This window comes from Rattus norvegicus, chromosome 20 (assembly GCF_021556685.1).
Source record: "Rattus norvegicus strain SHRSP/BbbUtx chromosome 20, alternate assembly SHRSP_T2T, whole genome shotgun sequence".
In the NCBI taxonomy this organism is placed as follows: Eukaryota; Metazoa; Chordata; class Mammalia; order Rodentia; family Muridae; genus Rattus; species Rattus norvegicus.
The window spans coordinates 44,191,960-44,213,016 of NC_141553.1; the positions used below are offsets into that span (position 1 = coordinate 44,191,960).

Below are 21,057 nucleotides of genomic sequence, written 5' to 3' on the forward strand. Positions count from 1 at the left end.
GGCATGGTGGCATGCTTTTTATCACAGTTCTCAGGAAGCTGGCATAGCTGGGCTTCCCTGGTACGCAAGCCCAGCCTACTTGGCAAGTTTTAGCTGTGTCAGAGACCCTATCTCAAAAAAAAAAATCAAAACAACAAAAAATATACCCATGACAAGGCCTGAGAATCAATACACCAAGTTGTTCTCTGCCCTCTGTATGGACGTATGCATGTGCCTGTTACAGGGGATAAAGGCTAAGACCTCCAAGGTAGGCAGGATCTAGACTGATACTCAAGGCACTGGCTCACCCCAATTGTCTTAATTTGGATTTTACTTTTATGAACAGATACCAAGGCGACTCTTATAAAAAACATTTAATTGGGGGCCTGGCTTACAGGTTCAGAGGTTCAGTCCACGCAGGAGCATGGCAGCATCTAGGCAGGCATGGTGCAGGAGGAGCTGAGAGTTCTACATCTTCATCCAAAGGCACACAGGAAAAGACTGGCTTTCAGGCAGCTAGGGAGAGGGTCTTAAAGCCCACGCCCATAGTGACACACCTACCGCAAGGCTTCCACCTCCAAGTAGTGCCACTCTCTGAGCCAACCATATTCAAGCCACTACACCAATGTGCTCATGTCATGAATGTGGGATAATAGTTTAGTGGGTCTTACTCGTGGAATATTGCCTGGTGAATATTTCTTTATGCATATCCACTGATGGCTTTGCTACAGGGACAGGAGTCAGAGGTAGCAGAGGAGGGAATGTCACTCAGGGATGGAGTACAGGGGCAGCACGTACCAGGCCCTGGCTTCAAAATGACATAAATAACAAAACCAGCAGCCCAACCCCAAACTTGGGTTTTAATCTCAGCTCCAAGTTAGAGCGTGAGCTAGTTGCATGAGTCTAGAGGTAAGTTCCTTATTTATAAGCAGTAAACACTTAGCTTCAGAGAGTGTGGCCCAGTCGCTTACCACTGTAAAAGTTAAGGAACTGTTTCATTCCTGTGTGCTGCTCAGGAAGTGACAGGCACCTGGGAAACCCACAAAGTATAGTTTTGTAAGAAGTTGCTAAGCGTCCCGAGGAGACAGTGCCTGACTTCTTGCCAGTCCTTGAGGTAGCGATGTGGGAAATTACAACACAAGGTCTAGCAAGTAATGTTTTCTGTTTTGCTCCTGGAGACCACAGTTGCTTAAATTTCATTCTCAACGTTTACCACTCCTCAGCAGTGCTGTTCTGCAGCGAGAGGAAGTTGGGTCTGGAGGTATTAGTCAGGCTTTATTAAAGCACACTTGAGGTGAGAACAGAAGCATATCAGAGTGGCAAGTAGAGCATCCTGGGAATTTGGCTATGGGGATTACGCATTGATGAACAAATGTATTCACAAAACTATTTTCCTGGGATCCTGTGCATCCCCATACTCTTCCACTGCCTGGAGAAGGACCAGTATGTGGTAAGATAAACTCAAAACCAATCATTTTAGTGCTTTTCTTCAGGAAGAATCTTTTCTAAAATAATGACATCTTTGTGTCACTGGTTTGTGAATGGGTTGTTTGATTTTCGGTAAGAAAGCAGCTGGGAATATCATCACTATGGGCATATATCACTATTGACTGGAACATGGGAACACAACGCAGCATGCGCAGGAGGTCGGAGAAGCTGAGCTGGTGTTGTGCGGCCCACCTGTCATTCCAGTACTCAGCGGGCTGAGGCAGGAGGCTTGTCCTGAGAGTGAGGCTGCCCTGTGCTGCACGGTGAATTCTAAAGGGCGAGATGACAGCTCAAAGGCAAGCAAGCAAACAAAACCAAAGGAAGGTCCTTAAATCTCCATGCGAACGTTGTACTGGTAGAGACCGTTCCTGGAGTAGCAGTCATCTCCCTGCAGAGCCTTAGGGAGAAAGCCCTTTTTAGAAGGAAGCATTGCTGCATGAGTTGAAACCCTTGATTCATCTTGGGGATTCCCTTCAGAAACACTGATTCCTTTTCATGAGTTCTCAAACAGACTGGCTGACCTTGGCCATGTCGAAACTACCAACTCTGAAACAAATAAAACCAATCAGAGACTTTCCTAACTTGCCCAAATATGTCTTGGGAAGAAATCTTCTAAGGAAGGGATAACCAATACTAAAGTTTGGCTGGATGCTAGCTAACATTTAAGTAGTTGGATGGAGTTTATTGGGGGGCAGAGGGGGCAGAATGGGATGAGACAGGGTCTCTATGGAACTCATTCTGTAGACCAGGCTGATCTTGAACTCCCAGAAATCTCCTGCTCCTGCTTCCCCAGTACTAGGATTAAAGGTGTGCACCCCAGGCCCCAGCCCCCAGACTGGATTTAAGAGATGAGATTCTCTCAAAGCCTTGCAGCTTGAGTTCTGGGAGAACCCCGTGCTTTCTGCACATGACATTCTTGTGGTTGCTTGTGTTGTTTTACGTTACTATGACAAACACGGGAGGTGAATGACTCATAAAGAGATAAGGATCATTCTGTGTCACAGGTTTGGTGATTTTGGGCCATCAGGGTTTGAAGCAAGCATGGTGAGTTAGGCACTGAAAGATCAATTCAGAGGTAGCATTGACTACATAGGGATTCACAGTCTGAGCAACCATGAAACCCTGTTTCAAAACACACACACACACACACACACACACACACACACACACACACACCCCTCATCTGATTAGGCCAGGCTCATCCAAGATAACTTCATTCTTATTTCTCTTACACTCATCTGACTAGAGACCTTATTTACATTGATACAATCCTTTTTAAAGGCTTAATAGGATGTGCTCACGAGACGTCATTCCATCAAAATCACATGTTCGGCTCATACTCAAGACGAGGTAGTACGTGGGGCACAAATGTGGCCTCCCACAGCAGACTGCTCAGAGGCAGAAGTGAATTGAAGTGGGGTATTGCCTATACACAGGGAAACCACCTGTCACCATGCACTGTCTCTGGGTGAAATACATGGAGTTTCACTTCTCTCTCCTAGGCCTGTGGGAACTAAGCAGTAAGCATTGAAGTGGAGTGAAGGTTCTGTTTTGCACAACAGCTCCTGGCCTGAGCCTTTCTGCTTGCTTCTCCTTGCCGAGATTTAAGATGAGTTCTTTGCTTTCCAAAAAGTACCAAGATAATAAATGCCTTTCTGCTTAGTCTGGTGACATAAAGCCTTTATTGATGCAAAGGGATCATCGGTGAAAACTTTTATCTCCATTAAATGTGTGAAACTCTGCATTGCATTCTTTTGAGACAGCATCTCAGTATACGGTCTAGGCTGGCCTATAATTCATAGAACTGGCTTTGAACTTGTAGTGATCCTCCTGTCTCAAGCATCCATTTCCTGTGGCTGGGGGTGGTTTTACAATTTTGCACCACTCACACTTGGTTCTGCACCACTTTTTAAATTTTGTTTTAAAAATTTGTTTATTAAGTGTGTGTGTGTGTGTGTGTGTGTGTGTGTGTGTGTGTGTGTCCAAGGGAGTACCATGGTACCTGTGTATGGAGCTCAAAGGACAGTTTTTGGAAGATTGTTCTTTCCTTCTGTCATGAGTTTTATGGATTGTGTTTGGGTCAGCAGACTTATGTGGCAAGTTCTCATTGGTCCTGTGACTTTTTATAAAGTCATATAATTTTAAAGTAGGTCAGAAATGTGTTTCTAGAAGGATCTTTCCCAATTTTAATTCTGCACGTAATAGAATCCAAAATGTCCTACTAGAGGGTTTGGGAGATACTGCTCCACAGACGTGCCAGTATGGGGTATATGACACTCACTTATAAGAAATGGTCTTTAGCGAGGTAGTGATTGAAAGATCCTGAAGCAAAGACCCATAACCAAACTGTTAGAATCTCCATACTTCAACCAAGGTTTGCCAAAGCAATTCCTAGGATATCAGGTCGTTTCTCAAAACCAACCATGGGGCAGCTGGCAGGGAGAAGGCTTGAGAAAGCTTGGCTTTTAGCAGATTAAGCTACTTGACTCCACATATCCACCTGCAACGAGAATTTCAGCAGATTCAGACACAGTTCTGGGAGGAAGCAGAGGACCTTTGTATAAACTGGTGTGTGTATATTAATGCTATAGTCATGAGGTCTGTACGTTGTGTCTCTTTAAGAAACTGGGATCACTGAGGGTACAGATCTTCAAACACCACTGAGGCTGGACAGAAGGCCCTGAGAGTAGACATCAAGGTGAATAGTTCTCTGCTTCACTGATATTCACAAATACTACTTTCCGGAAATGAAGATCACGAGCTTCTAGACCAAAAGAGCTCTTGAAAGCAGGACCGACCATGTAGACCAATGTAGCATGATAAGCTTCTATGCAGATATTCTGGGCTTAGGGCATGACAGAAAATGAATTGCTCTAACATCAGCCCAAAATTAAATAAAAGAAAAGAGTATTAAGGTCACCACAGAGTCAGGATATTTCTTGTGAAACAGAAACTTGGTTCCTAGACTAGACCACTGTGCCCACACATGTCCAGTGCATTCTGTAATTCAAATTCTGTAATGTAAATTGCACACACACGCACACACGGACACACAGACATCCACACTCGAGCGAGCGAGCACGCGCGCGCGCTCGCACACACACACACACACACACACACACACACACACACACACACCCCTACCTACCTACCTGACTCAGGAAATGCAAGTCCAGGAGGTGCATATTTTTAGCAAGGAAACAGAGTCACTAGTGTTACTAAGCCAGCTGGTCAGCCGGATGTGCCTCGTTGTTGTTCCCCAAGGCTACAAGGTTACCATAGGCCTGTGGGTATGCAAAACAGTTTTGGGCTTCCTGCTCCTCTTCACTGCTCATGGGAAGAAGTCCAGGTAGATAAGAACCTAAGCACCACTGACCTTTTATTGCTGAGAAATTAGCTCCCCTTGAGGGAGGAGGTGGATGAACAAGTTAGACTTCCTGTGTTCTCCCAGGTAGCCTGTCTGCCTCCAGTTTCCTCCTTCTTTTCCTTGCCTACTTTTGTCTTTCCCTTTCCCCTGCTTTCTCTCCTCTTCCCTCAGCTTTCTTCCCAGTCTGTGGGCCAGACAGATAGGTGAAGTAGTTTTCCTGCCTTGGCTTCAGCTTTCGATGCGCTGAGATTGAAGCGTGAACAACCACACCCAGATCCTGGCCAATGTCTCTAAAAGAACCAGAGCATTGGTTAAAACCAAAACCCAAACAAGGAAACCTTACGACACTATCATATGGCCACTTGGGCCTTAAAAAGAAGTGAAATAGTAAACAGAGTAACCATTACCTTTAGTCATAAAGGAACTAAACCCACAGCCATTCACAGCAATTCTGTGAGAGAAGTTTCCCTGTAGGGTGTAAACTCTATGCTTGTGTTCCTCTGAGCGTCTGCATTTCTTTTGCTTGAGAATTGGAGGCAGGAAACGGGGGTGGGGGTTGGGGGGTTGGGGGGTGGGGATTGGTGAGAAGAAGGTTGCTCAAGGTTGCTCGTTCTCTCTCTCTCTCTCCCTCCCTCCCTCCCTCCCTCCCCCCCCCCCTCCTCCTCCTCCTCCTCCTCCTCCCTCCCTCCCTCCCTCCCTCCCTCCCTCCCTCCCTCCCTCTCTCTCTCTCTCTCTCTCTCTCTCTCTCTCTCTCTCTCTCTCTCTCGCCCAGGTCTTGCTCTATAACCAAGACTTCCCCATCAGCCCAACGCTGGGATTATAGGCAGGTGCCACAAGCTATAGCATAGCAGCTTCACAAAGATTTTTACCTGCTTCTGGCTCATGAATAGACACCCTCTGGCCTTTCACTAGCTGAGCTCCACCCAAAGACGGTCCAGCTGAAACCACTAGGCCAATTGAAGTGGGTTGTGGGCTGGGTTATAGTTTTACAGTACAGCGCATGCTTGACGCGCTTGAAGCCCGGGGTTGCCTCCTAGTACCGAAAAAGATAATAAAAGCAATAAATGTTAATTGGCAGAAAGACAAAACACTAAGTTGAGTGCACTGGTGGCTATAAGTGTTACAGCTCTGAGCAGGAAGGCTTCTACTAAATTCAAGATTCATGAGAGAAAAGCCAGTTCCACAATTTTGAGCCAAATCTGAAGCAAGCTTTTATTAAATATCTGCCAGGATGATGGACTCAGGCCAGGTCCATTCCTGGATTTCCAGGAAATGGCAAAGAGTCACATTTTACAGAGGCTTAAAAGAGCAAAACTGTAGGGATACCGTATTTCCCATCAGCTCCAATCAGGGGCAAGCATATATCCTGATTTCCCATCCGCTCCAATCAGGAGCAAGCATACATATTTCCTCCCTTTGTACTTCCTGCCCACATCCAATCATGCACATCTGGTGCAAATAATTTTTTTTAGGGGAGCAAAGATGTGTGGCTTGCTACTTCCGAAGAACCATAGCCCAGCATTTCAGGAGGTTATCTGTCCTTGGGGCTTGTGGGTTAACTTTGACCCTTCCATTTCCCCAGTGGAAGTGTGATAGCTCTGAGGGAGAAGGTATCCTGGAAATCGGGAGCCAAGTAATACCACAAAGTCATAGAGCACACCAACCTCACACAACAGATTTATTGGGAAAGACACAAGAGGTGGCTGCCTCTGCCTGCGTTAGAAGCGGCAGGGAACTGAGCAAAAGACAGGCTTATATATTATAGTGGAACTTTTTGGAGGCGGAGTTTTCCGGGGTGGGGATTTGTAGGATGTCAAGTCCTGAGCTTGGGGAGTGCCCAGAGATTAGTGAGGTTTGTTGGATTTTTAAACCAACCCGGAAGTGAGCTCAGAGCTTTCATTCTAGAGGGAAGTGCATTCCATTTCTTCCGGCTCTCCAGGAGCCGGAGACAATGGGATTTCTTACTCCAAGTATTCCAGGCCAGCCTAGGAGACAAAATGAAGCCCATCTCGTGTAAGAGACAAAAAAGGGCAATTAACAGAGCCAGTGCTGTGGGAGCGGGAAGTGGAGAAAAGTCATGGCTATTTTAAACAGAAATAAAAGACGGGATGTCTGGACATACAACACTTACTGTTTTCTACTCAAGCACGGAAGTGAGAGATCAGAAAAGTCTGTGTACTCTGGAGTTGCGATTGCTGTCTGTCTGTCTGTGTCCTTGTGTCTTGTTTTCCAATGCTCCCATAGAAGTTGGGCACCTACTGCTCATTTCTGTTTGAGTTGCCTTCCCCAGGAATGACATACAATATATTCATCATATTATAAAAAGGGGATTCCATTGGTGATTGTAGGTATATGGAAGTGTGATGGAACAGAGGACATTTCTGTCCATTCTCTTTCTTCAATGTCCTGAACTGATTTCATTCTGCTGAAACCTTTGACTTCCTGTTGCGCTCTGCTTTCTAATGATCGGAGGGAAAAGAGACAGCTGTATTGATGTTCGTTCCTGGTGAAAAGTCAGTACCACACCACCCTCACCTTCAGGTCATATTCTGGGAAGGAGAGTGGTGCTTAGGGTCAGGATAAGGTCCACCAGTTTCCTCTTTCCTTCTCTCTTTCTCCCCGCCCCCCTCGCCCCATCTCCTCCCATGAGGAGATTCAGGTTGTCATATAAAATGACTGTTTTCTGGGTCTGAACCAGGAAGGACTGCTAGGGATTTCAAATGAGCCCTTAATTTATTTGGCCCAGTAATGGACACAGTTTTTGATAAGGTGCTGGGCTAAAGCTGATATGCCCATTTCAAAGACATGGGCACTAGGCCAGGAAAGCCACTCCCAGAGACTTCGTGGAAGCCCTTGGAAAGCCCGGATAGGTGCTGCACTTTGGACTCCATCCTACTGTTGTAACAGGCGAGGGCCCCTCATGCAAATATTTGCTTAAACTCCTGTAAACACCGTCACCCTTGGTAGAAAGTGCTCTGTCAAAATGATAGCGGGTTTCATTTATTTAAATAGACCTTATCAAAATATTTGTGGATTTTATTTGTTATTTTGTAAGGATGACAAGTTTGACTGGCACTAGGGCAATGGCTTTAGCAAAGTCCTGTGACTACAGGGGTTAGGAAATGGAAAAGACCACTAGAAATGCATGGGTCCCAGGTCTCTGCTCAGAGGCCAGTGAGAGAGCCTAGCAAACTCTGGGGAATCCCAGCTGGACAGGCAGCTGAGAGCTGCCCTCTGTCCTCTGGAGAGGCTCTTTCTTCCCTGCTTGTTTGTTATTTAGTTCTATTGTGGGATGTTGGCTTTTGTTTCATTGTTTGTCTTTTGAGACAGGATTTTTCCAGTCTCAGACTGATAATCATCCTGCCCAGCCTCCGTACTTTTACGTTCTCTTTTGCTGCATTTGAGGTGTTCTTAGCCCCGTGACAAACGCTTTTAAGTTTTAAGTAATCTTTCTGTCTCTCTTTCCTCACCTCATATCTCTCAGCTTCCTCCTGCCTCAGTGTCCAAAGTGTTAGGACTACAGGCTGTGCCAACACACCCAGTTCTCTCTGAGTTTTTATAATTAATTTTCCCTGGTACATGTGAATATGCACATTAAAGGGGGCATCATGAGGTAGTCTATACAGGAACACACTATCTAATGCTTAAATCACAACATACACAGATTCTCAAATGCTTATAATCTCTTTGCCAATTTTTAAAAACGCTTTCTTCCACTTTAAAAATAGACATCCATTATTATCTCTAGTGACTACATGGTTTCTCTCGTCTGCTTGTGGTTTTGAACAAATTAATCAATGCCTCCTGCCATCTTTCTTCCTCGTAGTCTACCTAACCTCTAGTAACCTAGACTCTCAACTTGAATGAGATCAGCTCTTAGGTTTCCTGTAGGAGAGAGATCAAGCACTACCTTTCTGTGCACAGCTTGTTTTGTTTAACACAGTGAAAAACACCTTCTTGGAACACGCAAGAAGAAAAGAAGTTCTTCTAGTATCAAAAACAGTGATCGCAAAGACACCAGAAGATGTGACCAAGGCTCTTCTGTACTTGGATTTTCAGGGACATCTGCAGAGGCAGATGCACAGTGAGTAGAAAGCCAAGAGAGAACAGAACGTTGAACAAACAAACCCCGAGATTCAGAGTATGAATGCACAGGACTGAGTCATAAGCACAAAGGATTTGCTGGAAGACAAAGGCTGGCCGGAAGCCTGGAGAAATGGGGCATTTGAATGGATGACCCAGTCTTGACACGTTAGTGACATGGGTGGGCACATATCCTATGTCCTCGTTTATTATTGCTGAGGACATAAGCTCTATAATAATATTTTCTCGGTTCTTATGTGACCCTATGTTCTTTTATTCGAAAGACGTTTTCTACCTATTAAAACACCATGAACATTTTTTTTAAACCTTCAATAGGCCTAGAGAGATTTAAGGGCATCTTTGCATGAAGTGTTTATGTTTAAGCATTGCAGCTGTTAAGACTGGGCAGTGTTTTTCAGAGGACCCAGGTTGGGTCCTAGATCACATATCAGTCAGCTCACATATCAGAAACTGCCATTTCTGGGTTGTGGGAGCTTCAGCTCTAGCTTCAAGAACATTATATGTACCTTCTCCCTCCTAATTAAAGAGTAAAAAATAACAAAAATAAATCATAACAGGCTTCAATATTTCTTTTCTTTTTTTTCAAAATTTCAGAACAACTCCTGAGAGCAGAATGAAAATGGGATGCGTAAATCTTTTCTTTGTTTCTTCTCTCCATTGGCATCTAGTTCTTCCTCAGCCAGTTAATTGTAAGCGTTAGTAGAAGAGTCCAATATGCAAGGAAGCAGTTTTGAGGTCATGTGTATATAGATCTGTATAGAAATCTGGCATCCACAACAACCAGGAACTCATTTCTATGGCTTCATTGCCCTCAGAAATGGTTCCCAAGCTCCATTTTCCAGAAGGACACGGGTGTTGGGCTTACTACCCAAAATACAAGTGCTGGTTGCCAAGGGAAGAACCCAGGCAGATAGCTTTAGGGCCTCTACTAGGATTTGGTTGTCAAACAGTGCAGTCACAGCCCTTGCCATGGTCCTTTCTGCCATTTACCAAGTTTAACATGTCTTCTAAAATCATGTGCCTCCCAAAGAGCCATTTGTAGTACTTATAACATTGTGATAATTACCTGCATAAAGATAGTCTCTATAGCATGGTGGATAGATGAATAATCCAAAGAAAACATCATGTTGAATAGCCATCTCTCACTGCCCCAGGGTTTAGGAGATTCCCGGGCATCCTACTCTCTTTCTTTCTTTCTCTTTTTGTTCTTTTTGCTTTTCCTACTTGATTACTTACTTAGTGTTGCGTCATTTTCTAGTCTAATTCATGAATGATAACCGGATACTTCCTGCTTACCAAATAGAACAAATGCACGTGTTCTCCCAGTGGTATTTGCTCCTGTTTTCATTACTTGATTATTGTATGTTTTTTGTTTTTCAATTTAAGGCATGATCCCCTGTAAGCCAGGATAGCTTATAACTTGCTATGTAGCTGAGGTTGATCTTTAACTCCTGATCCCCCTATCTCCATCCCTTGAAGGCTGGGAATACAGGCATGTGATATCATACTAGGTTCATAAATTGTGTGTGTGTGTGTATGTGTGTATTGTGTGTGTGTGTGTGTGTGTGACTGTGTGTATGTGTGACTGTGACTGAGTGTGTGTGTGTGGTGTGTGTGTGTGACTCTGTGTGTGTGTGTGACTGTGGCTGAGTGTGTGTGTGTGTGTGTCTGTGTGTTTGTGTCTGTGTGTTTCTGTGTGGTGTGTGTGTGTGTTTGTGTCTGTGTGTGTGTGTGTGTGTGTGTGTGTGTGTGTGTGTGACTCAGGGTTTCTATTATGTAGCTCTGGTTTCCCTAGAACTCACTATGTAGACCAGGCTGGCCTGGAACTCACAGAGATCCAGCCACCTGCCTCTGCATCCAAAGGGCTGGGATTAAAGGTGTAAACCACCCCACCCAGGCTATGAATTGTCTTTTTTTTAATGACCCTCATAAACATTTAATATCTCCAAGATAAAATACATATGTAAAGAAACACATAGATTATCGTGTACAAAGTCCTAAATTCTAGGATAAAGATATAACATTGACATCTGTTCAGTAGCTTCCTACTAGGATAAGGCTTTAAGACTCACAGCTCTTGTCTGATGAGCCTTTGAGGCTAGTTAGATGCCATTGAATGTCAAGGAAAGGAAATGATAGGAGCTCTCACTGTTGGGGATACATTGTCCCCAGGGCCTAATTGTATACCACATGGCTATCCCATTCGCACTATTTAGATACAGTTCCATTAGATAACTCCACATTTACATCCAAATTAGGTTTGTGTGTTTGTGACATTTAAAAAAGGTAACCCAGCTTTATGGATAGTTTTAATAATGGCTATAAAGTACATAGTAAGTTTATGCAATATAGTTTCTAATTATGTGCTATAGTTCAGGAATCTTATTCTAGTTTTAAACCACATCTTAAGCTTTGCAAGGAGTGAGTAATATTGTACCACTCTTGAATATTGTTCTTTGCCTAAGGCTTAATACATGCTGAAGCAATGGCTTCTGTTAAGTTCAACACTAGACAGATTATGAGTATGTGTGACTTTGTGGGTATGCACGTGCATTCAAGAATGTCATATGGATGATAATATGTATTGCATAATGACATACTATATCACCATGTGTGCATGTATTTTACATATATGACTATGTTATGTATATGTTTATATATGTAACACACATGCATATATATACATATATACACATATACATGTATATATGTGTATATAAATCTCATTTAGTTCTTGTAATGAGGCAGTAAATTCTAGCTTTTTTTTCCTTGCCTTTTGGGAACAGAATTTCTGCTAGGGTAGCTTTGAACACCCAGGCCTCCTGCTTTAGCCTACTGAGTGCTCAGATTATGGGTGAACGCCACCACACCGTAGTCCATGCTGGTTATATAGACCAGAGGTGCTGAACTTCCAGCTAGGAGGTAGCTCAGACAGTGCTTCTGATGTAGGACCTGAATCAGAGTCAACTCAATTTTGAAAGACTCATATTTCAGGATGGAGTTTTCTTCTGTAAGAATTAATTTTGATTGGTGGGGAGCAGGATGGTGGAAAGAAGTTGGAAATGACATAGAGCATTTTGCCTTAGCATGTAGACATGAGACTGAAACATACCCATTAGGGAGGAACACGTCAGAATTGACATCGAGGTAATGGTTTGGGAGTACAGAGTCTGGTCTCGTTTGACTCTAATCTACAAGCTTGCATGACTGAAACTGAAACTATACAAAATTAGAAAAGAAAAAGCTTTACTTTCATTCCCTGTAGACGGGGCAGAATTAGCCATTCACACCAATGGTTGCCATGGGTAGATGGAGACCATTCTCTATAAGAGAACCAAGGAATTTAAAGAAAGTGGGTGCTATTTAGGTTGAAGTACAAGTCCACAGCCTGTTCCAGTCTGGTCCTGCAACGAGGGAGCCAAGAAGATCACTTCTCTCTTCCTGGTACGTGTGATAGATTTTAACTACATTATGACTTTGAATAACAAATAAATATCTAACAATATCCCCAGAAACTTGTTTTGAATATTTGAAAATTCCAGAATCAGCACATTAAAAACGAGTACCTACTTGTCTGGGGTATGCAATGTGCCGGGTCAGAGAAGAAACAAAATAGTTTTAAGCTGTCTTCAACTTATTTGTGAACTAAAAGGAGAAGCCCCATCCTTATGATCATGCTTGTTTTTCTTCCTATGTCCCGGAATGTTTGTCTCTAACCAAATACGACTGACTAGGTTTGTCCAGAGGCCATCAAAGGGTTAGAGGTAAGAAGGAAGTGTGGAAAGTTGACAAGGAATCACCAAAAGAAGACCCAAAAGAGAAAGTCCCATTAAGCTTGATGACAAACACAGTCTAAAGCCATATCCATGAGTGCCAGGTTTTTCAAACTGAAGTAACCAACGACATCAAAACTGTGGACAAAGCTTCTTTGTGAAGAGGTGAAGAAGATTTGGTGTTCGTTAAGAAGCAAACGAGCAGGGGTTGGGGATTTAGCTCAGTGGTAGAGCACTTGCCTAGCAAGCTCAAGGCCCTGGGTTTGGTCCCCAGCTCCGAAAAAAAGAAAAAAAAAAGAAAAAAAGAAAAAAAGAAGAAGCAAATGAGCTAACCTGTTCTCTGTGCTCCAAAAGGACAACACAGCTCTATTTTGGCGAGTTAGATCTAGTTTCCTTTGAAGAGCTCTGGGTGAGCATTTGCTGCATACCACGTGACTGGACGCTATTGACTTAGTGGGATACCTTGAGATGAAAAATCACAACAGAAATGCTTCTTGATTAATGAAATATTCTCATTCAAATCCAAGGTAAATGGTGTTTTTACCAGATATAGGAGAACAAGGGTTCTACAAGAAGATGAATGCAATTCTAAATCTTGTTTTTAGTGACAGGATGAGCTAGTGTGGGCACATAAAAGTATGGTTGTGAGGCTATTCTTGGTTGTTAACTTGATTACATATGAAATTAACTAAAACCCAAGTGGCTGGGTACACCAGTGAGAGACGTTTTCTTGTTTAAATCATCTGAAGTGGGAAGACCCACTCCTAATTCAGATCTTTGGAGATGGGAAGATCTACCTTTAATCTGGGCCACATCTTCTTCTGTTAGCCTGTGTAAAGGACAGATGGAAGAAGGAAACTCTTTCTCTTTTCCTGTTTGCTCCAGCTTTCGCTGGCAAATTCTCTCCTTCACTGGCATTGGAGTCTACTTCTTTGGGATTCCAACATACACTGAAGACCAGCTGAGATATCCGGTCTCATGGTGGAACAACTACTGGATTTCTAGGCTTTCCATTCATAGATGACCATTGTTGGACTATAGCCTGTAAGCCACTCTGGCAAATTATTTATAAATGAATATATATATATATTCATTTTGTCTACTCTGTTTCACTAGAGTAGTGGTTCTCAACCTTCCAAATGCTACAACCTTTGTATAGTTCCTCATGTTGCGATGACCCCAGCTATAAAATTATTTCATTGCTACTTCATAAATCTAACTTTGCTATGTTATGAACCATAATGTAAGTATGTAATATGCAACCCAAAGGGGTTGCAAACCACAGGTTGAGAACCCTGACGATACAATGGGCATCGAGCTTGCATGCACATTCAGTGATTTGGAAGCCAAACAAGGGCTACAAGTGGATTAGTATCATTGGGCTCAGCTATTGGTTTTGGAACCCATACTATTTTTGCTATGTTTACATAAAACCATGGAAAATAATTACATCTACACCCAAGGTCATAGGAAGTGATATATAAGATTTTATTCTGTGTTTTTTAATGAAATACGTGTTTAGTAATTCAAAATAACCAGATGTTTGGTCTTTCCAGGGAAAAATGTTGACTCTTTTGGTCTCTTTTCATTCAGAAACTTTTGACATCATATATAGTCGAATATTCGAGTGTCAAGATATGATTAGAACCTTCCCACTGGCAGTCTATGTGTTCCAAGCTACTTATATACACTTAAGATAGATAGCATCACATATTTGTCACTTTGAGTTTGTATGTGTCATGCCAGATTTGATGCCAGAGCCTTTACAAAAGTTTTTTTTTTTTTTTGTTCAAAAGAAAAACCTTTCTGAGGGATTCTCATCCATATTTTAGTCATCTCCCCCAAGCCACTGTGTGAGGGCTATCATCCATTGGCAGGTGGTTCTGAACTGTAAGAAAGTTAGCAGAGTATAAACTTACCTGCAAGCTAGGTAGTAAGCATCATCCATTGTGTCCTGCTCTACTTCATGGGTGTAGACCAAGTTCTGTCTGGTATAGTAAACAGGCCTGCCTCTAGTTCTGGTCATGACTTCCTTCAGTGATGGGATGTGATCTGGAATTGTAAGCTAAAAAAAAAAACTCTTTTCCTCCCCTAAGTTACTCTTCATCAGAACCATAGAAAGGGAACTGGCCCACCAATCCTCTGTTCATTGTAAATGATCTGGCCTCAGATAATCAGTTACAACAGAAAAATGAACAAAGCCCTTGAACTTGCCTCTAACACTTCCAGGAAATGGTAGCATATCCTTGCACCTGGCTCACTCTGTCCCAAGGTCCTCCCCAATGTTATCTGCCTGAGCATCAGTTCTATGTTCCCACTGAGTTCTCTCTTATCAAGCTTAATTCCTGGCCCAGTGTTTGTTTTCAAGCATTTCTTACTTCATGCTTTGTCATGTTTTCTGGGAAATATGCCCATGGCTTCCAAATCTCTTAAGTTGATTTCATTCTCCCCAACTTTGTTAAGATTCATTTTGTCTGGGAAAGCGTTGTATAGTGTCCCTTGTCTTCTAGATGTGATTCATCAATGGAATGTCCCTGGTTTCCCTTGCTGGAGTGTGAAAGTCTAGTATATGCCCACTGGGAATTTTGGTAACTTCTTGTCAACTCTGAGGCCATAAAAGTGCTAGGTTTATTTCCTTGTTTAAGTGATCTTAGAACGGATGCCCCACAAAACCAAGATTTAGAGTGGATTCCAGTAGAATGATTTCATTTTCTTTGCTTCGCTTTCTTTTTTGTTTTTTGCTTTGGAGACTTGGTTTCATGTAGCTCAGGCTGACCTAGAACTCGCTGTGTTGCCTTAAATCCTTCTTCCTTCTCTCCATCTCCCCAATGGTTCGAGTAGAGATTTGCGGGGGGCGGGGGGGGTGTCTTACTCTCATTTATACGGAAACTCAGAAATGGACTCAAAAGGAAGCTCAAGGATGATTTACTAGAGTGAAAGATAGAAGACAGCAACGATTACAAGAAATTCCTGGCAGCCACCAGGAGGAGTGTCATGGGTAGAAGCAGGGGAAGAGCTTGCTAAAGGGTGGAAGGGGGCTGCTGAGCTGGGGAAAGAGCACCCGAAGCCCCCACGCCCTGGGTGTATTATCCTTAGAGTCACCCTCCTCAACACCCTTCACATTTCCCGAGCTTTGTTTCCCACATGCTCTGATCTGAGGTAAGGAAGGACTTCTTGTCTTCCTCTGCAAGCCGGTGTGTTTCATGTATTAATCTTGAGGTAAGCTATTTTAGTTCTGTGACTGGCCGGAACGGCCTCTGAGCAAAGTGTCCTGTCTTCGGCAGGTTTCTTTTACTGTTTCCACCTGAAGTTCCCCCATTCAAATTAGTGGGTCTTCCAAATGGGTTTTAACCTTTCATCTTTCCTTCTCCACCTCTGTGCCTCAGCCCCTCAACATTTGATAGGCCTTGCACTTTTATGAGCCCAGGAAACTCCTTTCCAAAAGTCACGCCACAATGTGAGTGGTGGTTTAGTAGGTTTCCCTGCTGAGATGTCTTTATAAAATAAACACACACCTTTTAAGTGGAAAATGAGTAGAGAGCATGGGGATTTTAGGCACAGCTTAGTAAAGAGTAAGTGTGGAGCTGAGATTTTCTAGTTTCTCTCAGCATCCTGAACACGGACCTATATTTCCTTTACTGGGCACGAGAAACACTTCATCGTTCTCTCCATGGCAAGAGAGAGATCACCTGCCATCAGCCCTGTCACTGTAGACAACCCTGCACAGTCATCACCCAGGGTGTGGCCACCAGAGTGAAACACATCCTCTACCTTTCACATGACGTTGGTGTTCTGTAGAAATGGGTCTCGAAAGATTAGTTTTACTGGAAGGAGGATGACATCACCAAGAGGTGTCTTCAGCTGTTCCCACAAAACCACAGCTGGAGAGGTTATAGGTCCTAGGAGGGTGGGGAATCTACTCTCATTATTTTGCTGAGTGGTCATGCTGTCAAACTCCTGAATATTTGTGTTTGAACCCATAGATCTCGGTTATCTCAGTCTTGGCTAGAGAAGCAGTCAACACAGAGGCTCATAACTGGGCTATGTGCCGTGGGTAAGTGACTGAATGCCCAGCCCTAAATGAGACATCTATGTCAACACTTCATCCCTGCACTCAGGACGTGTCCCGAGAGTATAACGCCTAATGGTGGAGCAGAGCGCTGTGAAATGCTGTCTTTTGCCCAAGACATGACCATGCACCCATGAATTCAGAATAACCATGGATACCTGCAGATCTGTGCAAGATTAAGCCAGTTAACACATTACAACATGATGTGGGAGGGGCTCATGACACACCACCCCTAAATGAAAATTTTATAGTAGTTAATGATGTATATGAGGATGAGAGTGGGGCTAAGAATTGGGGGGGCGTTTGAGGGCATAGACCCATGCCCTGATAAATAATTCCATATTCCTGCATATATGAGCAGCACTAATTAGGCCCATTTGAGATAGATAGATAGATAGATAGATAGATAGATAGATAGATAGATGATAGATAGATAAAGGACATTCTGGTAGGTAGATAGATAGGTAGATAGATAGAAAGAAAGAAAGATAGGTAGGTAGATAGATGGTAGATGGATAGATGGTAGATAGGTAGATAGATGGTAGATAGATAGATGGATAGATGGTAGATAGATAGATAGATAGATAGATAAATAGAGAAAGGACATGAATAGATAGATGATAGATAGTAGATAAATAGATAGATAGATAGATAGATAGATAGATAGATAGATAGATAGATAGATAGATAGACAGACAGAGAAAGGACATGACGTTGAGAGGGGGACCTATTGCAGAGGAGAATGGGTTGGAATCGGGTCTGGGGGGTGTTGGGAGAGCAAAATGGAGGTGGATGTGATTAAAAGATGTATACATGTATCATATTTCAAAGAATTAATCTAAGGAGCAAAGAGCCCAGGGCATCAGAGGAAATACCTTTCTGAGCAGCCAGAGGATGGTCCGAGCTCACCCACCTGTGGTTTTCATGCTGCCTTAAGATCAACCTTGACTGTTTAGGGTTTTAGCAAGATTTCATTGGACATGGGACATCCTTTGAGCTCATTTAACACATGAATCCTATCATGACATGAGAACCTTAGTGCCCAGGGGGAGGTACACGAGCCCCAGGGCTCAGTGAGATACAGGAGAGGAAAAATTAATAGACGCAAATATATCTTAAATGCCATCTTTTAAAAAATAATTCTCTGAATGCTTTGTATTGCCTATAATTTATTTGTAGCACAATTACATAGTTCACCAGTAAAAAATGGACACATTAGAGTCTGTGATTATTTTTTATTTTAACTTGGTAAGGAGGTAGACTTAAATAAGGCAAATGACCCTGGAACTGGTGACCTCAGCCATTGAGTCCTGTTCAGTCCAGGTGCTATAACAAAACCTGTTCCTGTAGCGGGTCCTGGCCTGTGAGAATTTGAAACATCTGACTGAACTTTTCCTTTCACTGCCTTCAAGACACAAAAGAAATAGAGAATACCAAGTCATTAAAACATCAGTGTTCTGATCTCATGATATAGGCTCCCGAGAGTTTGCAAATGCAGTAGGTAATTTGTCCTAAAATTTCTTGTGCATTTCTATGTCTCTGATTACAGAACAGCTTCTTGTTCAGACACTTTCTAAGGGCAAAAAAGGGCAAGTAGAAAACGACGGTGGAAAAAGCATTTGGAGCAGGTTAGTCATAGAGGAGAAAGTGTAAGTACAGTACTATTTGCTAAGACCACAATAGGAAGTGTGATTGTGGTGTCCATGCGTCCTTGTATTGTAGAAGGAGAGGGCAGTGTTAAGTGACTGAAGCCTTCCTTTGATACTTGTTGATCCTTTCTATAAGGAGGGATGCCTCTTACACAGGCAGGGCTTAGCAGGTCGCCTGTCAGGACAAGCCCAGAGGTGGCATTACTTGCTGTTTGCTGATCAATGAGTCTTTGGAGCTCTAAGAACTCAGGCTCAAGGAGTGACTCTGGGAAGATGAGTTGTGTGGCTCTGCCCTGGATTCCACAGTCTAGCACAGGACGGTGATTTAGTGCCTCGTGACTCAAAATCCCCAAAGCTTGCTTACTTTTCCTCAGCCTGCAGTGCCCAGAATGGAGCTGTTGGCAAATCGCAGTCCACACCCCCACTTTTCAATCTTTTCGCTAATTTCTTACTACTTCACTTGAGAGAGTCCCAGAAGAACGGTGTGATGATTCATCAGCCCTACTTCCTGTAAGTAATCATTTTCCCACAGTGAGTGATGGGTTACTCCTGGGAGGAGGGGTGCGGTGGGGGTTGGGGGAGAGGAAGAATGTTGACTTGATTTTTTCTCTCTCTCTCTTTTTTTTTTCTGTGCAGCATTTCTGCTGACAGAGAGCTAACTTTGTCTCCATTTCCATGGTCGTCCCAAAAGAGCAAAAACAAAACAACTTTAAAAAATTTTAATTTGCTACGGTAAACCCCCTGAAGTGTGTTATCCGTGGGGAACAAGAACATGATAAGCCCAATGTGTCGTTTGCCTTTAAAAATATTTGATGGCGATTTTGTAATTTTCTTTCTTAGTTTGGTGCGAAGTGACTTCCTGTGAGCTGGAGAGGCCAAAGGCTGGAGAGACCCCACTGTAGCCCATTCTATGACTGAGAGATCCGAGACCCCAAGAGCCTACAAGATTTCCTGTTTCTACACAACCGCTCAGTAGCATACAGATTTGGGCAGGGATCTGCTAGTTTTAGGCTGTGATTTTCTGTAACTTTGTGGATGATAAATAGATCGAAGCTTATCTGTGCTATGTCACAAGGAAACACATAACCATAAAACTTTCTGGTGAGAGCATTTCTTTGTTTGGACAGAGGAGAATGGGGGAAATCATGTCTGTTTCCTAATATGTGTTGTAAGAATGGGTGGGAAGGTGCTCATAGTTTAAGCACACAGTAGGTGGTCAGTAATAACTTTAATCATTACAGATGACCTGGTAAAGTGCTCCCTGGTTCTCTGAGGCTTCCTTTCACCCATTTCTGTTCTTTAGGCCAGAGTGCTTTCTCCTGCTCTGCAAGGCTCAGCGCTGAATTTCCTGTGACATTTGCATCTGAGTTGTCTCATTTCCCTGAAGCCCTGTCACAAGCCCTGAGGTTGCTACAGAGAAAGATCTGAAACCCCCGCCAGGGAAGTCCCATGGAGAAGTATTGCCTTCCTTTCTGGAGTTTACAGCTCTCTTCCAGATAGCTGACCCTCTCAGCTGTGGCTCCCAGGCCACTGATAGGGCAAAGGGTGGTGGTGGCCAGGGACTGTCCCCCAGGTCTGCTTCTGGCCCTGGCTCCTTCCAGCATCCCCTTCAGATGACTTTGTCTGACTTTCCCCGATTTTGTGCTTTGCTTTTCACCCTCCTCCCCCACCAGTGGAAATTTAGAGGGTTCTGTGGTTCTTACAGGACTCTGGGGCTGTACATTTAATGTGCTCACTTCCTCTATAGATCCCAGGGGATTCCTAAAGCAGATTGCTTGCCCAGCACCCCAGCACGCTCCCTCACCCAGGATGGAGTTGCCACATAGGCGGACTCTTCAAAGTCTCAGCTACAAAAATATGTGTGTGTGTCTGTGTGTGTGTATGTGTGTGTGTGTGTGTGTGTGTGTGTACATCCATTCATTTTTGCAGCATTTTTTTGTAATTTAAATTTACATTTTCTATAATTTAAATGCCATGTGTCTATCACAATAAAATAGTCAATTTAATTAAGTGTTTATTTATTTAATTATAGTATGTATGTCTGCATTTCTGTGCTTATATAAGTGCTTGTGTGGATGTGTCTCTGAGTATATTGTTCGTGTGTTTGCACATATGTGGTAGGTGTATGTCTGTGTGTGTGCATATATAGATGTGTATATGGGTTTACGTAATATACATATATGTATGGGTATATCTGTGTATATATGTGACATGTGTCTATATTTGTGGATTTGTGGTATATATATGTAAATATGTATGTGGTACACATGTATGTATAAATGTTATATGTGTTTATGTGCTGTATGTGCACAGGTTTATATGTATGCAGTATGTATTTATGTGTGTGTATGAGTGTGTGGTATGTTTATGTTTGTGTATGTATATCCCTGTGTGTTTGTATAGTGTGTATATGGAAGTGTGCATATATTTATGCATGTGTGGTGTATATGTGTAGTATACACACATATATGCATATATATGTATGTTTGTGCATGCCTGTACCTTTATGTGTATGTAGTATGTAGGTGTGTGTGGCATGTATACATGGGTGTGTATGGGTGTACTTATGTGTATACTTAGATGTATGTTCATAGTTTTGTATCTGCATGCCTGTATCGAGTATATATG

The 21,057-nt window shown here is 43.0% G+C and overlaps 1 long non-coding RNA gene across 10 annotated transcripts; it reads left to right on the top strand.

Moving 5' to 3' along the window:
* The first annotated feature begins 1,166 nt into the window (after positions 1-1,166).
* Positions 1,167-20,453, top strand: LOC102555751 (uncharacterized). 10 transcript variants are annotated; one of them, XR_015645880.1, is made up of 9 exons: positions 12,173-12,382; positions 12,673-13,238; positions 16,695-16,765; positions 18,330-18,408; positions 18,804-18,939; positions 19,066-19,161; positions 19,270-19,530; positions 19,733-19,873; positions 20,177-20,453. It is a non-coding gene; the product is annotated as an uncharacterized LOC102555751 (long non-coding RNA). The 10 variants fall into 10 exon arrangements; XR_015645878.1 differs by lacking the exons at positions 12,173-12,382; positions 12,673-13,238 and adding an exon at positions 1,167-1,429; XR_015645882.1 differs by lacking the exons at positions 12,173-12,382; positions 12,673-13,238 and adding an exon at positions 1,167-1,429 and having other exon boundaries at positions 18,811-18,939; positions 20,177-20,434.
* The last annotated feature ends 604 nt before the right edge of the window (positions 20,454-21,057 follow it).